Source organism: Rattus norvegicus, chromosome 4 (genome assembly GCF_036323735.1).
Source record: "Rattus norvegicus strain BN/NHsdMcwi chromosome 4, GRCr8, whole genome shotgun sequence".
NCBI lineage: Eukaryota > Metazoa > Chordata > Mammalia > Rodentia > Muridae > Rattus > Rattus norvegicus.
In genome coordinates this window covers 13,775,846-13,796,806 of record NC_086022.1, presented here as the reverse complement: position 1 = coordinate 13,796,806, position 20,961 = coordinate 13,775,846, and the positions used below count along the sequence as shown (strand labels likewise).

Below are 20,961 nucleotides of genomic sequence, written 5' to 3'. Positions count from 1 at the left end.
GTGAACTCCTGATAAGGAGACTTAGTGAACGCAGTCTCTTTCCAGAGGTCAGGGGTCAGGTAGCTGTAGGTCTTGGAGATAGTATTAAAGGTGGCCTTGGCAAAGTTGCCCAGGGTGGCAGTGCAGCCCCTGGCTGAAGTGTAGCAGTCATCTATACCAGCCATCATCAGTAGCTTCTTGGGCACAGGAGCAGAGACAATGCCAGTGCCTCTGGGGGTGGGGATGAAGCGCATAAGCACAGAGCCACAGCGGCCTGTCACCTTGCATGGCACAGTGTGGGGCTTGCCAATCTTGTTCCCCCAGTATCCTCTCTGCACTGGGATGATCAAAAGCTTGGCCAGGATGATGGCCCCTCAGATGGCAGTGGCTACCTCCTTGGAGCACTTAACACCAAGATCAATGTGGCCATTGTAGTCCCCAATAGCGACAAAAGCCTTGAACCTGGTCCACTGGCCAGCCCGAGTCTGCTTCTGCACTGGCATGGTTTTCAGAACCTCATCCTTTAGAGATACACCCAGGAGAAAGTCAATAATCTCAAACTCCTTAATGGGCAGGGAGAACAGGTAGATCTCCTCCAAGGACTTGATCTTCATGTCCTTAACCAGGCGGCCCAGCTTGGTGACCGGATCCACTCCTTGTCTTCAGCTTTTCCTCCACGAGCCCCATGGCCCCAAAGACCACTGCCAAATCCTCCACAGAAGCCACTGAGGCCTCCTAATCCTGGACCTCTGGGTCCTCTGGGCCCTCAGGCTGCACTGGCATCATCCCCCATTTGGTGTTTTCCCGAAGAAGGAGGAAAAAGGAAGAAGGAGGAAGGAGGAAGGAGGAAGGAGGAAGGGAAGAACGGAAGAAGGAGAGAAGAAGAAGGAAGAAGGAGGGAGAAGGAGGAAGGAGGAGAAAAAGGAGGAGGATGAGGATGAGGAGGAATGATATTCTTATTGGTTATTTCAGAAAATTCTGGTACTATATTGAAGGAGAGTGAAAAATAAAAACAAAACCTCCCTAAACATAGCAAATCTATTTTATGAATCAAGAGTAGAAGTAGAAATGTTGTGGAAGTGTTTTAAAGCCAAAGCCAATGGCAGTTAGAATGCAAATTCTAGTCTTGATTGTCATCAGAAATTAGAATGGTAAACCTTGGACAGGAATCCTGCCATAGTATAAGGGTTTTCCCTCATCAGCTAAACATTTTGGAAATATTGCCCACACGTCAAGATATGTGTCTCCATGGTGATTCCAAATCCAGTCAAGTTAACAATGAGGATGAGACATTACAGTTCCACCTGAAACATTTCAGCCCCACCCGAAATATCACAGCCCAACATGACACATCACAGCCCAACCTGACACATCACAGCCCAACCTGCGATATCACAGCCCAACCTGACACATCACAGCCCAACCTGACACATCACAGCCCAACCTGACACATCACAGCCCAACCTGACACATCACATCACAGCCCAACCTGAAACACCACAGCCCAACCTGAAACACTACAGCCCAACCTGACACATCACAGCCCAACCTGAAACACCACAGCCCAACCTGAAACACCACAGCACAACCTGACACCCAAATACATCCCTTTAAATCACAGCGTGTGCCCATGGTGATTCCAAATCTGGTCAAGCTAACAATTAGGTTAAAACATTACAACCCAACCTGACATCCAAACACATCCCTTTAAGTCACAACATCACTCTCCTTTCCCTAAGGCCTCATTTTCAACTCATAATGCAAATTGCATTAGACCGTCTGGAAAGTCCCTGTGGCCAGTAGCAGCCTGGGCGATATTAAAAGGTCTAAAGCAATTCTGAGACTCAAGACAATCTATCTCTTTAACTGTGAGACTCTATAAAATCATAGGATAAATATTCTCATTTCACAATGAAGGAATGGGAGCATAAAAACAAAGGCAGAGCAAGTCTGTGGCTAGCAGGGAAAGCACAAAATCCTACAATGAAAGGTCTGCACCTGGGACCTGTGATGGCCTCATTTGGAGTCCAATGTAGTTACATGGCTTTGCTCTTTGGGGTCTGCTACCAGCAGCACACAGAGCCTCTTTCCGGGTGGGTCTACTCTATGCCTGTAGCTTTCTTCAATGACTATCTCATGATCCCAAATTCATTATGTAGTGTGTGTGTGTGTGTGTGTGTGTGTGTGTGTGTGTGTGTGTGTGTGTGTGTATAGTGTGTGTATATATTATGTATGTATGTATGAATATATGTATATGTATGCAGATATACCACTTCTGGGTTTTAATTCATAAAACCTGAAATCTGTTAAAAAGATGCCTCCCTCCAATGTTCACAGACTTTATAATGGGCCCTAATAAAAAAACAAAAAGAAAGTATTCTTAAATTGGCAACTGCATAAAGAAAATGTGTTACACACATACACAAAATGGGATGCAACTCAACCTTATAGAAAGATCCCTTGTCATTTGTGATAAGAGGAGTAGAATTGGAGAACTTTATGTGAAGTGAATTGAACCAAGCACAGACAGCCAAACAAAACAGCTTCTGCAATTGCGTTTGTAAAAACAACACATCAGCACAGAGAGCAAGTCAGAATGAACGCAATGGATGATGGCCATTAACGGGTACCAGAAAGTCAGGAAAGGGAGTGAGGTTTAAAAATGAAAACCTACTGCATAGCACAGTGGCTGAGCAAATCGTCCTCACAGAACTGTCAAGAGAAGAGATTTCAAAGATGCTTACCACAGAGAAGTACAAGTATTTAGATGATAAGTATCTTAACTGAATTGTTTAATTATTCTATATGGTATGTATGGGCTATATAATCACTTTATAACCCAAATATGATCAATTATAAAATGTTAATATTATTGAAACAGTTATAAAGAAGACATTCCAAAGTTCTATGCTGCACAAGACATCATGGATGCATAAGGGGAGAAGCATCTATTACAAGAAGCCCTTCTAGGACCCAAACCTCCACACGTGCTACCCAACTGTGGTGGTTCAAATATGCTTGGCCCATGGGAAGTGGCACTACTAGGATATGTGGCCTTGTTTGAGTAGGTATGCCCTTGTTGGAGGAAGTATGTTATTGTGGGGATGGAATTTGAGGCCCTACGGTCAGACTCTGACCAGTGCGTCAGCCTGCTCCTGGCTGTCTTCAGATCAGGATGTAGAACTCTTGGCTCCTACATCACCATGCCTTCCTATACACTGCCATGCTTCCTGCCATGATGATAATGGACTGAACCTCTGAACCTGATAGCCATTCCCAATTAAATGTTGTCCTTTATAAGAGATTTTCCTTGGTCATGGTGTCTCTTCACAGCAATAAAATCTTAACTAAGACATCAACCTTGGATTTTGTCAGAGGAGCCCAAGACAACTATGCTGTGATTCATAGTTCATGACAGTTTATCAGGAAAAAAAATGCTATTCTCTCTCAGTAACAAAAAACAGATCACTTTCATTTGGGTGCATGTATGTGTATCTGTGAGTGTGTGTTAGGATGACCATGAAACCCAAAGAGGGCATTGGATTCTCTGGGGCTGGGTTATAAGCAGTTGTGCTGCCAGGCATGGCTGCTGGGATCCAAACTTGGGTCCTCTGGAAGAGCAGCGGGCACTCTTCCTTGTTTAGCCCTGCTCCAGCCCTTCTCTCTATCAGTATGTGAGAGAGCACTCACCTCCCACCACTTCTTTAGGGAGTGATCATTTCCAGTCCACCATTTTTGAGTCAAGTGGTGGTGTGTTACTTGGTTTCCATGTGGGATGATGTCACAGGTGAGGCAGGTACAAGATAGAAAGAAGCCTGTCATTGGACAAGAAGGAAGGATGGGCAGGAGAAAAGTTTGAAGGAAGAGGCGGAGACTGGAACGGAAAGGAGGAAGAGACAGGAGGGAGAGGGTGAGAAGCCATGGCAGTTGATGTTAAGATTCTGCTCTGTGTATTTACAGGTTGTTATTAATGTTCTTAAGGGATGGATGGTACTGAGCTTTGTATGTTTAGGTGGGCAATTATATCTTACCAATTGGGTCAAAGGTTATTGTGTTGTGTGTTCTTTCATGTGACAGTTTGAGTGTAGGAAAGTGTGTGGCGGCGGGAGACACTGGGCTGCCGCAGAGTTGGGATGTGTTTCTGCCAAGATATCTGGGAGATATCTTGGGGCACCGTAGTGCTGGACCTAGTAAGGGATAAAAGACTGTATTATTTTTTTATATTTTTACAATAATAGATGGCACCCAACATGGGGCAAGAATCCACTATTAATCCTAAGAGTTGAGAGAAAGTTTTTACTTTCTAAGTAAGATGATGTTAAGTCATCCAGTGCCATGTTAAGTCATGTGATATCTCAAGGGTGGGAATTTAAACAAAGAAACAGGGAAGTAGCCTTGGCTAACAGGCTGTAGGTCCCCTGTTGTGTGATAGTAATGGCATATCAGAGAGTTAGAGATTAAAAGCTGCTTTTTAAAGAAAGTTGTTTAGAAAGACTTTCAGGATACTCATATTCCTTTTAATGTGGGCTCCACGGGAATTTTGAGTTGAAATCCTAGTTAGACAAGCTGCTTCTTAATGACAGGTATTATTAGAAGGTGATTAAGTTTGTTTTTAGAAAGAAGAGAGTAAAGAGATTACCTGAATCAGGTGGGGATTTTCACCCACAGTTCAGAACTTAGGGAAAAACTAGTCACTAACTCCAAGTAGAGTGTGATAATGTCTGTAACACCAGGCGGAGTGAATGCAGACATATATTGTAGAAGTTATTAAGGTTAAATAAAATTCTGTGGCTCCAGGTAGAGAGCTTAACAGATTGATATATTTTGGGCGAAAGTCCTGGTTTGATAAATTGCTTTTTGGTATTAGAATCGATAGAAGGTGTTTAAGTTTGTTTTAAGGAGAGTACAGAGATTACCCGAATTATGTGGGGATTTTCAACCATGGTTTAGAACTTAGATAGGGAAAAATTAGTCACTGACTCCAAGTAGAGTATTGTGATATTTACAAGTTATTAAGGTTAAATAAAAATCTGTGGCTCTGGGTAGAGAGCTTAACAGATGGACATATATTTAGGATATTAAGGTTAAATAAAAATCTGTGGTTCCGGGTAGAGAACTTAATGGATGGGTATATTTTGGACTAAAGTCCTGGTTTGATCTGTTGCTTATTGATATTGGAATTGATAGAAGGTATTTAGTTTGTTTTATGAATTACCCCACTAAAGGCCATGTGGCTCGTTGATGTTGGCTAGTGAGGGTTTGTGGTTATTTTTGATATTTACCACAAGAAGCTCAGATTCTCCTAACATGGGCTTCACAGGAATTTTGGGTTCATTTCCTGATATCATAGAGTACAAAAGCCTATTAGGCTCATTGTTTAGCTTACTTCCTTTTTTAAAAATTGTTTAATCTTCATAATGGGTGTGACTTTGAGTTTTATGGTTATATTGTTACTCTGGGAGAGAGTACAAAACACAAGCTTTTCTGGTTACAGACTAAGGAACACAGTATTTTGGGAGAAAGATTTTGTCTTTGTGTTTTTAAAAAGTGTGATTAGGCTCTGGAAACCTCACAGAATCATACTGATCAGATTTGATAGAGGTAGACCGCCTGGAAAATTTATTCAGGAGAATCAAACAAAAAGATATCTCGATTCTAAACTTTTGTCTTGAAAGTTGTATTTTACAGAGTGTGCCTACTTGGATTCCTGGTCTCAAGGACTTTCAGTCAGGACACATCAGCTACAGCATTTGCTTCATTCTTCCTACCACCTACCCCCAAGTACAGCCCACGTACAGCTTGAAGAAGTTATGGAGGAGTCGTTGCCCCAATTCACTGGACTTTTGGGGGGCTGAAAGTGGTTATTCTAAAGTTTTTATGAGGAATTTAAAATTCATTGTAATTTAACAGGGAGGAATTGGCTAGATTGAGTGGTATAGTCATAATCTCATTTGGTAATTAAGCTATAATCATATCTTTGCTTTGGTATAGAATTTATTTGTCAAAAAAGTTTAAAAGTACAAGGTTTAGAGCCAGTCCTTCTTTGATGTCATTACAAACTTCTGAGTTGATTACACATGTGAATTAAGGGCCAAATAGCAAATTCATGGCTCTGACTTTGTGAGAGTACTTTCAAGATAATATTAAGATATAAAGACAACAATCCAGATTGTTTTATATAGATAGATGGTTTTCAAAACATCAGAAATCCACAAAATTTGAGATTTAAAGCTATTTATCTTTTGTTGAGACACATCTGCTTCTAACAGTTCCCCTTTGGTGGATTTAATGAAGAATTTGAAATCTCTACCTCCAGGTGAGGCAATGCTTTGTGGCTAGACAGCCCCTGGACAAAACTGCCTGTTTCATCTGCAGGCTAATATTGTCCAGAAAAGGACAAATTATGCAGAATAGTTGACTGATAAGCCCTGCCAAGACAGGGTGATCAGCCCTTCAAAATCTGCATTTCAACAGTCTGTCAGTTGATTTTGGGCCAGAAGGCTGAAGACTTGCACTCACATGTTGCTAACGGGATTGTACTAATAGAGCTTTGTCTCTACAACCTCTCAGTTCTGGAAGCCACGTTAGGCTTCCTGTGTGTATAGATATTTGGTCATTCTCAGATTTCTGATGCGGTTGAAGACTGATTATAGTCTCATAGCCTATCAGGATGTTTAACTCTGAAAATACATATTTTATTGGGTAGTTATCAGATAGTATATAAGCTAGCCAAGATATAATATAGATTTTAAGCTTTTCTTAAGCTGGAATGGATAACTAAATGTTCTGTTTACCTGATATAGTGTTGAACTGGGTGTTAGATATATTTTATGCTTTTAATTACAAAATGCTAGTAGTTCTGCTCAGCTTATATTTGAGAGAAACGTTTTTTGTTTTGTTTTGTTTTGTTTTTAATTAGACAAAAAGGGTGAACTGTGGAATGATGTCACAGGTGAGGCAGGTACAAGATAGAAGGAGGCCTGCCATTAGACAAGAAGGAAGGATGGGCGGGAGAAAAGTTTGAAGGAGGAGGAAGAGACTGGAATGGAAAGGAGGAAAAGATAGGGGGGAGAGGGTAAGAAGCCATGGCAGATGATGTTAAGATTCTGCTCTGTGTATTTACAGGATGTTATTAATGTTCTTAAGGGATGGATGGTACTGGGCTTTGTATGTTTAGGTGGGCAATTATATCTTACCAATTGGGTCAAAGGTTATTGTGTTGTGTGTTCTTTCATGTGATGGTTTGAGTGTAGGGAAGTGTGCGTCGGCGGGCGACACTGGGCTGCCGCAGAGCTGGGATGTGTTTCTGCCAAGTTATCTAGCAGATATCTTGGGGCACCACAGTGCCAGACCTAGTGGGCGATAAAAGGCTCTATTATTTTTTTATATTTTTACAACAGCATTTCCAATCTCCTGGCTATTAGTGGGGACATTTTACAAGTTTCTGGCTACATTGTTCAGCTTTGCCAAGTAGCTATGTCTGTGTTCATTATGCTTTCCTGACACACGCACAGGAATGCCCTAGGCGCTTAGGTGACTAGCCCAACGCTATACTGGTGGATAATATTTTTAATGAATTTTATACCTTTGCTGACCTCATACTTTTATTTTTTAGGAAAACGCTTTGGGAGGAGTAAGACCCCAAAGACCCAGTGCCCCAAAGCATGGTGACCCAACTGTAATGCTGGATCCCACATATTAGATGGAGATTCCCAGCTCCCATACGTTGACCTCTGACCTACACAGGTACTATCTGGTATGAGTGTGCTGGTACCACAGATATCACACTGAAACTCGTGTAAAACAAATAACAATAAGTATCATTTTAAAATTTAAAAAGGAAAGTTGTTTTGTTTTCATGTAATACAATGTTTCAATTCCTGTAACACAATGTTTCAATTCCTGTAACACAATGTTTCAATTTCCTCTTAATAGGGCTATAAGATTTTGGGGCTTAAAAGACTTTCTCATTCTCAACTCAGCTAAACAAACATTTGTATGCACTCTACTGGGGAAAGTAGCTTCTTCTGCACACATGGAGCTTAATTTGGGGTATGAACATTTTGTGGAAATCTGAATTTATTTTTAACATTTGATCTACGTGATTTTATGATATTATTTGGTATTCGTAAAGTTGCTTTTCTAAAGCATCTATGCAACTCAAATAATAAGAAAGCCGAGAGTAGGCTGGAGACTATTTTCTAACATTTTCTGACTTGACCATATAAAAACAGTATGGAAATGCTCAGTGAGACTTTCAAATGGGAGTATTAGGCTTATTTCTAGATGTTAAATACAAGTTGACTCATATTGTCAGGAGTGTGTCAGGAGAGATTACAACAACCTGAGAACAGATTCAAGTCAAGTGTTCGCATGGGTAAAATGAAAGGAATGGTTGGAAACTATTACCGACACTGAGCTACAATTCCAAGAAATACTGAATAAGAACGGGTAAGAACCAGAGCCCTGGGGGTGAAAGGAGAAGGAGATTCGGGACAGACACCTCCTGAAATTATAAAATTATCAAAAAGTTGAAAGCCAAGAATAACACACAAAAGATCCAAAATCTTCCAGGAAGAGAGCAGGACACCTGCTGCAGTCAGCTGAACTGTCCCTGGGTGTCACCTCTGTGGCCCAGAGGCCCTGCACTCTTCAGAAAATATTACTTTAATTCAACAGCTCCCAGTACCTCTGCCACTCAGAGTGAGGAATGAAACACCTCACATGCACATTTTCTCAGGGAGTAATAGAGAAAGGACGCCAAGCAAAACGACCCCAGAGTGAAGACAGAGAAGCAATTACTTGTTCAACAACAACAAAAGGAAAAATATAAGTAATATACCCCTTGATTCTGCAGGAAACGGGAACCCATTAGGTACCTCAGAAAGGCCGGAGACTTTCAAGGACAGTGGAATTGGAGCATCGTTACTAACTGTGAGGAAATAAAGCACACAGGGGAGCAGCATACAGTCACACTGCGGAAAACCCGACAACTATGTTCCCTAGAGAGGTATATGATACTTAAATTTATTCAAGAAGTTGAAGCTATAAATAGTTCTGTAAGTAAAAGAGATTAACTTTGTAATTTAAACATTTTTTTAAAATCATGGCTTAGAAAGTGTTTCAGAGGCAAAATGCCTGCAAACATAAGAATTAGGTTTGCATCTTCAGCTCCCTCCCAACCCTGGGCATGGTGGCATGTGTCTGCAAACCCAGCACTGAGGGGACAGAGACAGGCACACCCCATGGACTGCTAATCAGCTGATGTAGCTAATCAGTGAGTTCCGGGTTCAACAGATCCTGTCTCAAAAGCTGAGATAGGAAACAAGGAAGCTAAGAAGAAACCCAGTATCAACCTCTGGCCTCTCCATACACGCACAGTTAAAGTCAATGTTGTCTGCACAGGATGGCACAGCTGCATGACTGAACTCGCAGCCATGGCTGCCTGCTCAAGACTGCAGGAGAGCAATCCGCATGGTAGGCATCATGAAGGGCAGGGGTGAGAGCTAGTGAAACCCCACCCTTAGTTGAGGAAGAATGGCCAATTGATGGATTCTGGGGAAGAAAGGTTACTTTTTTATAAGGGTGTCCCTCTTTTAGGGGGGAAAGTGATTATAAAGTTGTGGGAGGGGATAGTGGGTTTTTCTGGTAGAAGTTGGTGGGGGAGGGGTGAGAGATAAACATGATCAAATACATTACATGCATGTATGGCATTCTCTGAGAGTTAATTAAAGAGTCACTTGTCTGGCATAGAAACATGCTTCTACAAATAAATTATAACTGTCTTCCTATGTACTATGAGCACACATGCGTACTTACATACAAAAGCATACACACAGCAAAACACCAACACTTTCACAAATAAAGTCTTAAGCTAAGATCACTTCACCGATGAACTGTATACAACTCTGAATGGACAACTAATCTTGCACAATCGATAACATCTAAGATAACAGAAGGAACACTACTTTCCTGTACTTTCTGTGGAGCCAGTCTCATGGGCTGGAATCCTGGGCTGAATCCAAACACAAGAAGACAGAAAAGCAAACTGGGTCCATAATCCTTCCCTCTGTGCCTCCCCACTGTGGGTGCAGTGTGAGCAGCTGGCCCTGTTCCTGACACAAAGGACTGTCCCCTCAAACAGTGAGCCAAGACAAAGCCTGGTCTCTTAACGCTGCGTTTGGCAGCCATTTTGTCATACAATGTGAGACACACACTGGTAATAATACCCAGATGGACCTACACGCTAAGCACAATGTATCTCAAAGAAGCCCCCAAACTGGCAAACAGATCCTGAAATTCTCATGTAAAAGCAAAGGCCTGGGAGAATCACAATGATCCCGATAAAGCAGAGAATTTGTGAACTTCCTGATTTCAAAACCGACCATGAAGTTGCAGTTATTAAATCAGTGGGGTATTGACTTAAAGAAAAACAGATCAACTGAGGGTGGGGTGAAGGCATAATAAAGTGCTCGCTGCATAGACGTGAGTACCCGAGAGGAAGTCTCTAGCACTCACACAAGAGGTTGACTATGGCACAATCTGAAGGTTGGGGAGGTGGAGAGGAGAATCCTGGGGCTGGCAAGTTGAGAAAGGGATTCTGTCTTAAAATATAAAGTAGACAGTAGTAAGACTGGCACCCACCATAAACCTCTGGCCTCCACCCCTACATACATACATATACTCAGGAACATACAAACACATGCCCATAACAACTGAAAATATATGTTCATACAAAAAATGTATACACAAAGATTTTGAGGAGCATCACGAATAACTGCCAAAAAGCATAAACAACTTAAATGTTTAGCAACAGATGAAAGCTAGATTGAATGTGGTATATCCATAAAATGGAGTATTATTCAGCCATGAACAGGAATAAAGTGCTTAATTTTCATGATAAAATATTGAGGAATTATGAACATGTGGTATATCTATAAAATGGAGTATTATTTAACCACAAACAGGGATGAAGTACTTAATTTTCATGATAAAATATTGAGGAATTATAAACATACACTGAATGAAAAAAGTCAGTCACATTGTGTGATTCTCTTTATGTGAAATCTCCAGAATAGGCAAATTCGCATCCACGTGGAAAGTGACTGCTGATATATACACGGCATCTTGGTGAATAAAAAAGGAATTTCAAAGTTTTTAATAAAGACTTTGTAACTTCTTGGTTATACTAAAAGCAACTTCATCGTTTCCTAAAAAGGTTAGCATTTGTGCTATGCTAATTATATCTAAATGAAGTTGTTATTAAAAGCACAACTTAGAGCTAAGGAGATGGCTCGACAGACGAGACTGTCTCCTGTGCATGTGTGGGCACACATATCCAGCCCCCATGGAAAAAGCCAATGGCCGCACACATGCCTAAACTCTAGCATTCTGGGAAGGAGAGGGTGGAGACAGGAGGATCATGGGAGATTGGCTGCCACCAGCCTAATTCCAGGTTCAGTGCTCCTCTGGCCTCTATGCCCATGCATCATCAAGTGCACCAAAGCTCTTCAGTGTGTGTACATAACACAGATGCTAGTAAATAAAGACATCGAAGTACAAACACTGGATGGACAGGTGTGCTTGGGGCTATCTGCAACTCTGTGAGGTCAACGTTAAACAAGAGGTGTTTTAATGGTTGCGATGTCAGAGAACGGGAGCTAAATTGGTATTTGTGAATGCTGTAATCCTTCAATGCTTCATTAAAATTTGCAGCAGGTGGCCCAAGGAAGCTATAAAGCTTCCAATTACAAGCAAATTTCAATTAGACTGAAGTTTAATTTCTACAGATCATTTGCAACTTTGAGTGCTGGGAGAAAGACGCTGTCTTCTTACAATATATGAGTAGTCTTTTACCTGCCCCAGGATACACTTAGATGAAAGAAAACATGTTAAATTATTGATGCAATGATGAATTAAAGTCCCCTTAAATTAGGCAGCATCAGAAGAGAACTTTAGCCTTGCTCAGGCAAAACTACAGCTCTTCTAAACACATCTAGGAGCAGCCGGATGGACTGTTTTTGATACATTATCACACTGAATTAACCAACAGGGAAGCTTAGGAAGCTTTTCTGGATGAAGGCCAATGTTGTGTCTGCTTTTCTCCCACAAACACTTTTACTTGGGTCTACACAGAAGCAGAACAAACTCAAGCGTCTCACTACTTCAGGCAAGCTGCAGGGCCGCCATGTTGATACAGTGTCGAGAGGACCTTGCTGGCTCTGCTCCTGGTTAGCCTGGTTTTAGAACAATCCAAGTGTCAGCACAGGTCTGGTAAGAACTGTTAGGAGCCTAAAACACACAGTGGCTCCAGGGGGACAACATGAAATCCCTTAAGGGCAGTGCAAGGCCACAGGCATCTGCAGGGAAAGCAATGGGCAGAAGAGGTGGGGTGGGATGGCAAGGGTAAGGATGGCCATCGTGCGTGAGGTAGAGAAGCGGTTGCTGGGCAGAAGGGGTTTCATGTTTTGATAAAACATCTTCAGATTAAGCAAGCTAGACTAGCAGTTCTAGGAATGTAAATATATTTACATGCAGAGACGATCTGTGCCCATCCTCCGGGAGATCTGGCATATTTGACACTCCCTACAGTATGGCTAGAAAACCACTGGTCTCAAGGGAAGGCTATACGTTAATACATCGTTTTGAAAAGAATTCAGCCCATATCAAAATTATAGTGTTTACACTGAACATACTGTTTTCAAAATTAGGTGTTATATATTACACCATTTATTCCCAAAGGTACGTTTATCCTGAGCCAGAAGTACATTGTCCTGTCCTTGAGTATCGTTCTCCAATGTGTAACAGTCACTACTACCAACGAGCTGGCCATTCCACTCCTTTCTGTAACCCAACAACTGACCTTTGTGATCCCACGTATTTCAAATTTTCACTTTCTTCGGTAGGTGCAAATTCCCTGGCCATCTAATTAAACACTTTTTTTTGTACATTCGTTTACTTGAGTATGTAGGGGGAGGGGCAGAGAGGTAAGTACACATCCTAACGTGTGTGGAAGTCAGAAGAAAACCTGCTGCAATTCATTCTCCTACCCGACCTTGTGGGTTTGGGGGACAGAACTCAGCCTGCCAGGCTCAACACAATGCTTCTGCCACTGCAGTCACTTTCCCAGCTCAACAACAGCTTCTCCACGAAGTGTGACTCTTGGGCAAGTCCCTGAGAAGATGCTTTTTCAAGGTATCTTTGGGAAAGGCATTTATTCACAGACACCTCACCTGGGCAGCACAGTAGAGCTGGCTCTGCTGGCACAGGCATGGGAGAGCTGGCTCTGCTCCTTGAACTAGCTGGGGCAGGGCTGGAGAGCTTGCCCTAGTGGTGTGGGTACAGGCCGACAAGCTCAGATGGCTCCTAGGCCCAGATCTAGGGCTTTGAGTTGGCCCACCCTAACACCTACCCCATCTATGAACTCCTGGAGCATGTGAAGGAGTCAGTTCTTCATAACCAAAGCTGCCGGATCTCCATGATACAGCGCAACAACAGGATAGCTGAGAGAACTCCCTGTGAGGTACTAGTATTGATAGAGTAGCAGCCGGAAGAGGCTTCTTACCAGACCAGTGACTCCTTGTAATGAATATTTGCAAATAAAGATGAGAGGACAAAAGGGTATACTGTGGGACACACTGTGACACACTACAGTGTCCATGACGAGAATTTTTTCTTTCTCTTTTGAAGTAGGATACAAGAGTAGAAGGGAGGTAAGACGGGACAGGGAGATAGTAGGATTGGGGTACATGGTGTATATTTCACAAAGAACCAATAAAAGGTTTAAAAAAAGGAGTCATGTAAGTAAACTTTATTTCAAGGACAAGTGGCATGTGCCAGACAAGTCACACGAGGCAACAACCATGTTTTTCCACAGAAGAAAATGAGGTTACAAGACTCTGAGGAAATGAAGCCACTCAGAATTCCCCTTGGATGTCTCCACTCTTGTATTGTATTGTATTGTATTGTTCCAGCAAACATCTATCCATCTCCTGTCAGGAATTTCTCTACTTAGTCAAAACCAATCCTTCACTGAAAACAAAAGAAGGTGGCAACATGGTCCAGTGTCAAGTCATGGGATTGCTCGAATGGCTGTCTGAGTCAGAAGACCTGAGTTTAGATGGCCAGCACCTATGTAACAGGCCGCAGTGTCAGTGCACGCCTGTAATCCCACCACTGAGGGGGAACTGCCACGCCAATCAATTGACACAAATAATGGAGCAAACGTCTATTAAGTCTCATCTGGCAGGAAGCCAGCTAATCTGTCTATTTCAAGAAGAAAAGCGTGGTTTTTCAATGCTTACTTAATTTTAGCATCCTTAGAGCTACACGCAGTAAATTCTTGAAGTTACTGGGCTGACTCTATGTCCCTAAGCACCTGCCCTTTTAAATATGCCACGGAAAGAATACTGATCACCTACCACATTGCCATTACCTAAAGAACAAACCGTAGACGAGTGTTCAAATCCTGGGTGAGTTTTATTCTTCAGGTAGTGGCAACTTAGTGATGTCCTTCCTTCTTACATCCCAGCTCATCAATGAATGTTTGCTTAACTCAGAATATTAGAATCAATCACCTCTAAGAGGGGGAAATGGTTGTGCTTCTTCTATTGCAACTTAAAGACCCCCCATGCTACTTCCAAACAAAGGTGACACAATTTGAGGGAGTAATAGCCAGTGTTTTTAACCAAACCAAGAGATTTTAGCAAGTACATGACAAAAGCTGGAGGAAGTCCTTGCCTTAGTTTCAAATCTCATAATTTGTTTCTGAACATTACTTGGCACCTTTATAAGACCCATTCTGTGCATTAAATGTTTTATTCTTAGATATATAGAAAGGAGTCTTGTATGCTCTTCATTCAGATTCTAATATCAACGAGAACGTAACCATGGTTATTTACCACCAAGAAACCTTCCTTCCAGTTCCCAGCTCTTCTGCTGATGCCCCCCACTCACCCCAGTTTCTCATCTAGGACACCACACTTTGTAAAATACAAACATTTCCAGGCCAGGAAATTTACTAAACATCCAACCAACCCTACTGTGAACTCATTCATCCCATTGGCTTTCTTGCTCTGCGAGGGAATGATGAGGGCAGTATGAAACCCTGGACATGCGGGGTCCGGACTGGGGTTAAAAAGGGAAGGACAGGCTGCCAAGAAGGGAGGCAACCAATCAGAGCCAAAAGACATCCAGTGCTGCCTGGGGCAGGCCTATGTGGCTCCGTGTAATTAGCTCCCTCAATTACTACATCAGACAAACTCATTTTCATTTGAGAGGAAACAGCAAATCATTAATTATGCTAATAAGTCACAGACTGAGATCTTTGCACACGGGTCCTACACGCTCTGAGATTCTTGCCCTTGGTCGGCCAAAGACTTGCTTCTTCAGCCCCCACAGCTCACTTGGGAGACTAATTCCCAGTGAAGGCATCTCTGATGGTCCAGCCCTGAAGAGCAACGTCCAGCCGCTGCCCAGCAAACCCCAAGCAGTTCCGCCTCCTGTTCTGCTGTCTTAGCTGCTCTCTTGCCCGCACAGTGACTTTGAAGGCACTCTTTTTCTTTTTTCTTTTCTTTTTTTTTTTTTTTAAGATTTATTTAGGTGTCTTGAGTGTTTCGCCCATACGTTTGTATGTGTATCACATGTGGACCTGGTGCCCTCTAAGGTCAGAAGAAGGCATTGGGTCCCCTAGAACCGGAGTCACAGACAGTTGTGAACTGCCATGTGGGTGCTGGGAACCAAACCCAGTTCCCTTCCAGACCAACCTGGATTGCACTGAGACGTTTTGTTTAAAAAGAAGCATCAGAAGAAGGAAAAAATGGGCTTGTGGGAGCAAATATTTTCTGTCTGCATATCTTTGGCTTTCAGATACAGTTAGCTTTTAAACACACATCTATGAATTCTTGGAGAATTTCATATATGTATACCGTGTATTTTGATCATAGCCATGCCCTCTCCAAGAACTCTTCCACCACCTCCCAACCCTCCTAATTTCATATCCTGTTAGTTTACATGTAGATAATCCAGTGAGTCCAGTTGGGCTGTTCATAGATATGCGGTCAATCGATCAGGGGGACAAACTTAAAGGAGACTGACAGCTCCTCGGCTAGGGATGGGGCTATGATCCTCCTCCCATGGTGGGAATGTGGATCAAGAGGAAAGGTTGATCTTGTGCAGGGAACCACGGCTGCTGTGGGATAGTAGCCCTGCCTGACTAGAAGATACTGTTTGGCTCAGGTTCTCCCCAAGTTCTTTCAACCTTTCTTCCTCCTCTTCCATAATGGTGGCTGAGTCTGCAGAGGAGTGGGGATGCGACACGGATGTCCCATTTATGGCTGAGCTCTCCACAGACGTAGTCTCTGCACTTTGGCCAGTTTCGAGAGTCTGTGTCAGCACCGCATGCTGCATAAAAAAATGATATGGATAGCCATATCATTCAAGCCATCCGTTATCTACCAGGGAGCAATCTGAGCTTGTAGATGGGTTCTATTAAGGTCTATTAATTCAATTCTAGTTCATTAAAATCACGGCAAAGTTACATCATCCAATCAATTATGCCTCTGGGGCGAGGGGTCAGCCATTCTGTACCCCTGCCTCCTCTTCCTACTCCTCATCTCCTTGGAGTCACAGCATAGTTACCGAGATCCTAACCCCAGCACTTCCTACAGCAGGACATTGGCATGCACTACACCTACGCCTCTGCGTAGATCCAAGCCTTTGCCTGGGCCAGCTCTTGGAGTTCATCTTCTTTGTCTCTTCCATAGAGTCTCCTTTTCTCTCCCACACTAAACCCAATTCCTCGTGACCACTGTTGATTTCTTCTTTTCCTTCAGGAAGTCTATCCCTGTCGTGATGAGCATTTTACTAGTGTAGAGCAGAGTCGAGCTGTCAGGAGCACAGGCTCTGTGGCCTCCGAGCCGCAGTCTGACGTGGGTGCTTGCTGGGATACAGCACGTGAACAAACAACATATCCCTCTATCCTCCCAACTACAGCACCCACCGCATGGGGTTATGGACAAGGCCTGAAATAACCTGACATGGAGCATTTATCCTGGCATCCAGGGGCTGTCAGTAACTGCCGGCCACAATCAGGGGAAGGAGCAATTCTACTCGTATTTCTAGGGATGGCATCATGCCTGCCACATGGTAAATTACTGAAGACAGCAAATGCAGACCAGGGCTCCTTCCAGCCAGAGTTCCCTGTTCAGGTAGAGCGGGGCGCTCTCCCATGGGTTGCAGAGAACGAAGGCAAAGGAACACAAAACACGGAAATTTTCATCAGCTCGGGGTGGGGGGATGAGGTACCTTTATGAATACCCCAAAATTTATTTCAAAATATTTTTTCAAGAACAAAATTACAGGTTCTGTAAAAACTCTTTAAAATGAACCAAATATTTATTACCCAGCGTTAAAAGATTATTTTTAGTAACAAAATAGAACTAAAATCTGACACCCAAACTCCAGAATTAAAATAGACATTTTGCTTCCCCCAATGTATAAAAACAAAGATGTATTATGGGATTAAAACAGTCAGTGAGAGAACTGGTGACTGGTAGGTAGAAGGCTGGCTATTTTTAAAGACCCCTCAATTCTCTACTTGGTCTTTCCCTATAAACCCATATCTTCATTTACCAGATTCAGTCAAAGATTAAGGTTTACAACATGTTTAAATTGCTCTAAAAAGTGCTGTGGGAATCTTGCACATCTAAGACACCGACATGTGAGAATTTGATTAGCATTTTGTTCAATAACCAAGAGTCACATCCGCACTGTACGTTTAATCCCCAGGAAAATGAACGGGACTTCTAAAGCGGAAGGCACAAGCCTCCTTACAGAATCAGAACACCAGTGTCACTGAAAGCCTCAAAGTGGCTTCCAGAATAGGTTCATAATGGCCTCTGACCAAGCAGGGTGGGAAGCGCGTGCCTTCCTTAGAAAATAGATTTGTGGCTGATTTATTTAGGTCACACGGAGTCACACATACACACGTGAAAGCCATAGCACCGTCTGCTTTGTGGCCAAGAATAATCTCACCCATTTAAAAAAACAAAACAAAAAACAAACAAACAAACAAATTATTCCAATTTTATTCCCACTGGAGCTGGAATACGTGGGCATGGCTTGTGTTTACAATGGCTTTTCGCCCGCAAAGCATTTACAGCCATGTACCCCCCTCCCCTTAACGCAATCACAATGTGAGTGATGAAAACACCTTAACCTTTCTAGGGCTTTTAATGCATTTTAAGTCTTCACTCTTCCCTTTACATATGCTCCATGCCTTCAACATATTTAGTGTACTTTGCATCTATAATAAACTCATAGCAGTCAGTAATCGGGAGATTAACGTAATATTTGTTAAAAGACATCTGACGGCAGTGACAATAATTGAAAATTCTGACAGTAACTCCAGGACTTCGCCTGGTGCTCCAATGATTGATTCACATGCTCTCTGACACCTTCTAAGTACAAGGCTTTATGGTAAGCTCAGTGGGGGACAGGTACCTGAACCCTGTCATCAAATTGCTTAGAGATTGCAGAAGATGCCCAGCTTCCAAGGTGAGAGGCGAGTTAAAGGCTTATAGAATTTCCCAGGCACTCCTGCAAATTATAATGGTGAAGATCACCGTGAGACTGGCTGACAAGCTTCCAGAACAACGGGAGTCAGCAGGGTTCCAGATCTTAGGACCCTGTCATTTTCCCTTGGCTCCTCTCCTAGCAACAGATGCAATTACACGGAGCACTTCCGGAAAGTGGGGTTCACCACTCTTAAAAGGCAGAACATTTTTATAAAGGGTGAAAATTACACCCCAAAATATCTCAAGGTTACGAAAACCACCAAGAAACCTTCGAGTTCCATACTTAAGACCCACAGATGCTGTGTAATTTGAAGATCTCTTTCCCATAATTAGCTTAGCCTCCTTGCTTCACTACTGAGCGGAGATGGGGGTGCTGATGAGACCCTTTTATTTCCTCATCTGATAGAGGGAAAAAGTCACTGGATTTGTATTTATTGGATCACTGGATTTGTATTTATTGACTGAAATTTAAAAGTTGACTTTGAGGCTAAGAGATACACATAAAAATGACTTTGAATTATGTCTGCCTTGCCTGGGTGATGGATAACAAAGCCAAAATATTAATGAGAAGAAATCTCAAATTTTGTCTGAAGTTGCTGGAGAGCGTTTCTTTTTTCAAATAGAATGACACTGCAATGAAGGCCTGAAAGGAACCCTATCATTTACGCTCCGAACGCATGACAAATTAGAAAGAATGCCTGCTACACTGTGCGGGTCACAGGCTGTCAGGTAAGCTAGTCATGCCACACGCCAGCGGCGACGCATACATTAGCTATGGAAATGTGAAAACGGCACGAAGTTTACAGGTTGGAACACAGTCTTAGGAATACGGGTATAAATAACGTGTAGTAACACTGAACCTGTTTCTGCAGCCCACAGGCTTCCACAAATTATTTCTAAAGACTAGGACGCAAGGTTCTCCAGACAGACCTAATGCAGTAATATATGTCTTCACTAAGAAACAGTGAGGAAAACAGGAACAGGTTATTTCCTGCTAACAAATTAAACCCCTAAATCTTAAGTACGAGCTGTAAACGTGAGTTAGAAGACACCTTGTCTATGTTATCGAGTGTGAGTTAGCGTTTGTGATGCACTTTTCTCTATATCCTTCTGCTGAGCAACACCGTAAGTCAACCATTTCTAATATGGAGGGATGGAGAAATGACTGTGAGTGAACGATGTTTAATTTTTATCAGGAAATGTACTAGGAATTGCTTTGCAGAAATTACTCAAATGTCTAACTAGAATTTGATACAGTATATGAGCAGACAATTATTTTTTTCCTTCGGGTAGTATGAAAAGGCAGGATCAAACATGATAAGGAGAACTGGAGCCAACTCTTCTTTTTTCCCATCAACAACTGAGTGAACGAAGTTGGACAGTAGCTGGCTTTCCTACTCCACAGGACTCTACAAGGAGTATGGTGTATTTCAAAAGGATGCATTCCTCCAAAATACTTCTGACCATTCCAGCCAAATTCCAGCTACCTGGGACTTAGTCAAGGGTTCTGCTCTAGTAGCCCCTGGCTCACTCGTCCCTTGGAGGGAGGTCTCTGCTGCTCTCCTAGGTCATGCACGGGATTGCACACCTCCCTCCAGTGCTCCAGAGGCTACGATAAGCAGTACGTGGGAACACATTAGAGACCCACAGCTGGGCCACGGGACACTCAGTGTCAAATGGGATGTCTTCAGCACATCCCTATCTTAGGGTTAGGGAACTCTGTAGAAGAGGAGGTGGAGAGACTCTAAGAACCAGAGGGATGAAGTACAAGAAACAAGGCTCTTAGACACACACAGGGCAGGCACGCTTTTCAGCCAGATGGGCTCCCAGCACTGAGGGGAAGTGGACACAGCCCTCATACCTAACCCAGAAGCTATCTCCAACTGGTAACTGCTCAAAAGCAAAACTTAATCTTCTCCAATGGAGTCTCACTGGCTCTACAACCACTCTGAAGACCAGGCCCCAAGCCCAGCAGTAGATGGCAACACAAAATGAACTCAGTGGAATTTTTGGAGGTTCTTTGTCTTGTAGTGCTTAGTAGGAGCTTTTTATTCCTTTGTTTTTTTTCTTGTAGACCATTTGTACATATACATATTTACACATGCACACACACATATATAAAACTGTTTCTGCTTTGTGTTTTCTTTTTTAAATAGGATTCCCTCTGTGTAAATATATGTCTCCACACCTAACCTTTCTTTAGCTCCTTCTCTTGGTTGTTTGTTGTGTTCTATTCTAATTTCTTTGTTTTATTTTAAACTGCCTGTTTATGTTTTTTTGTTTTTTGTTTTTGTTTTTGGTTTTTTTTGGCTTTTTTCTAATGAGAGACGAGAGAAAGGGTGTGGATTTGGGTAGGTCGAGGGATGAGGAGTCTGTGGCAGGAGTCAAGGGAGGGGATCAGAACATA

The 20,961-nt window shown here is 42.5% G+C and overlaps 1 protein-coding gene and 1 pseudogene across 4 annotated transcripts in view; both read right to left on the bottom strand.

Annotated features, from left to right (window-relative positions):
* The window catches only part of Reln (reelin), a 426,762-nt gene that overhangs the window by 258,395 nt on the left and 147,406 nt on the right, over positions 1–20,961 (bottom strand). The window lies entirely within an intron of this gene.
* The window catches only part of LOC134486549 (small ribosomal subunit protein uS5-like), a 45,414-nt pseudogene that overhangs the window by 8,002 nt on the left and 16,451 nt on the right, over positions 1–20,961 (bottom strand).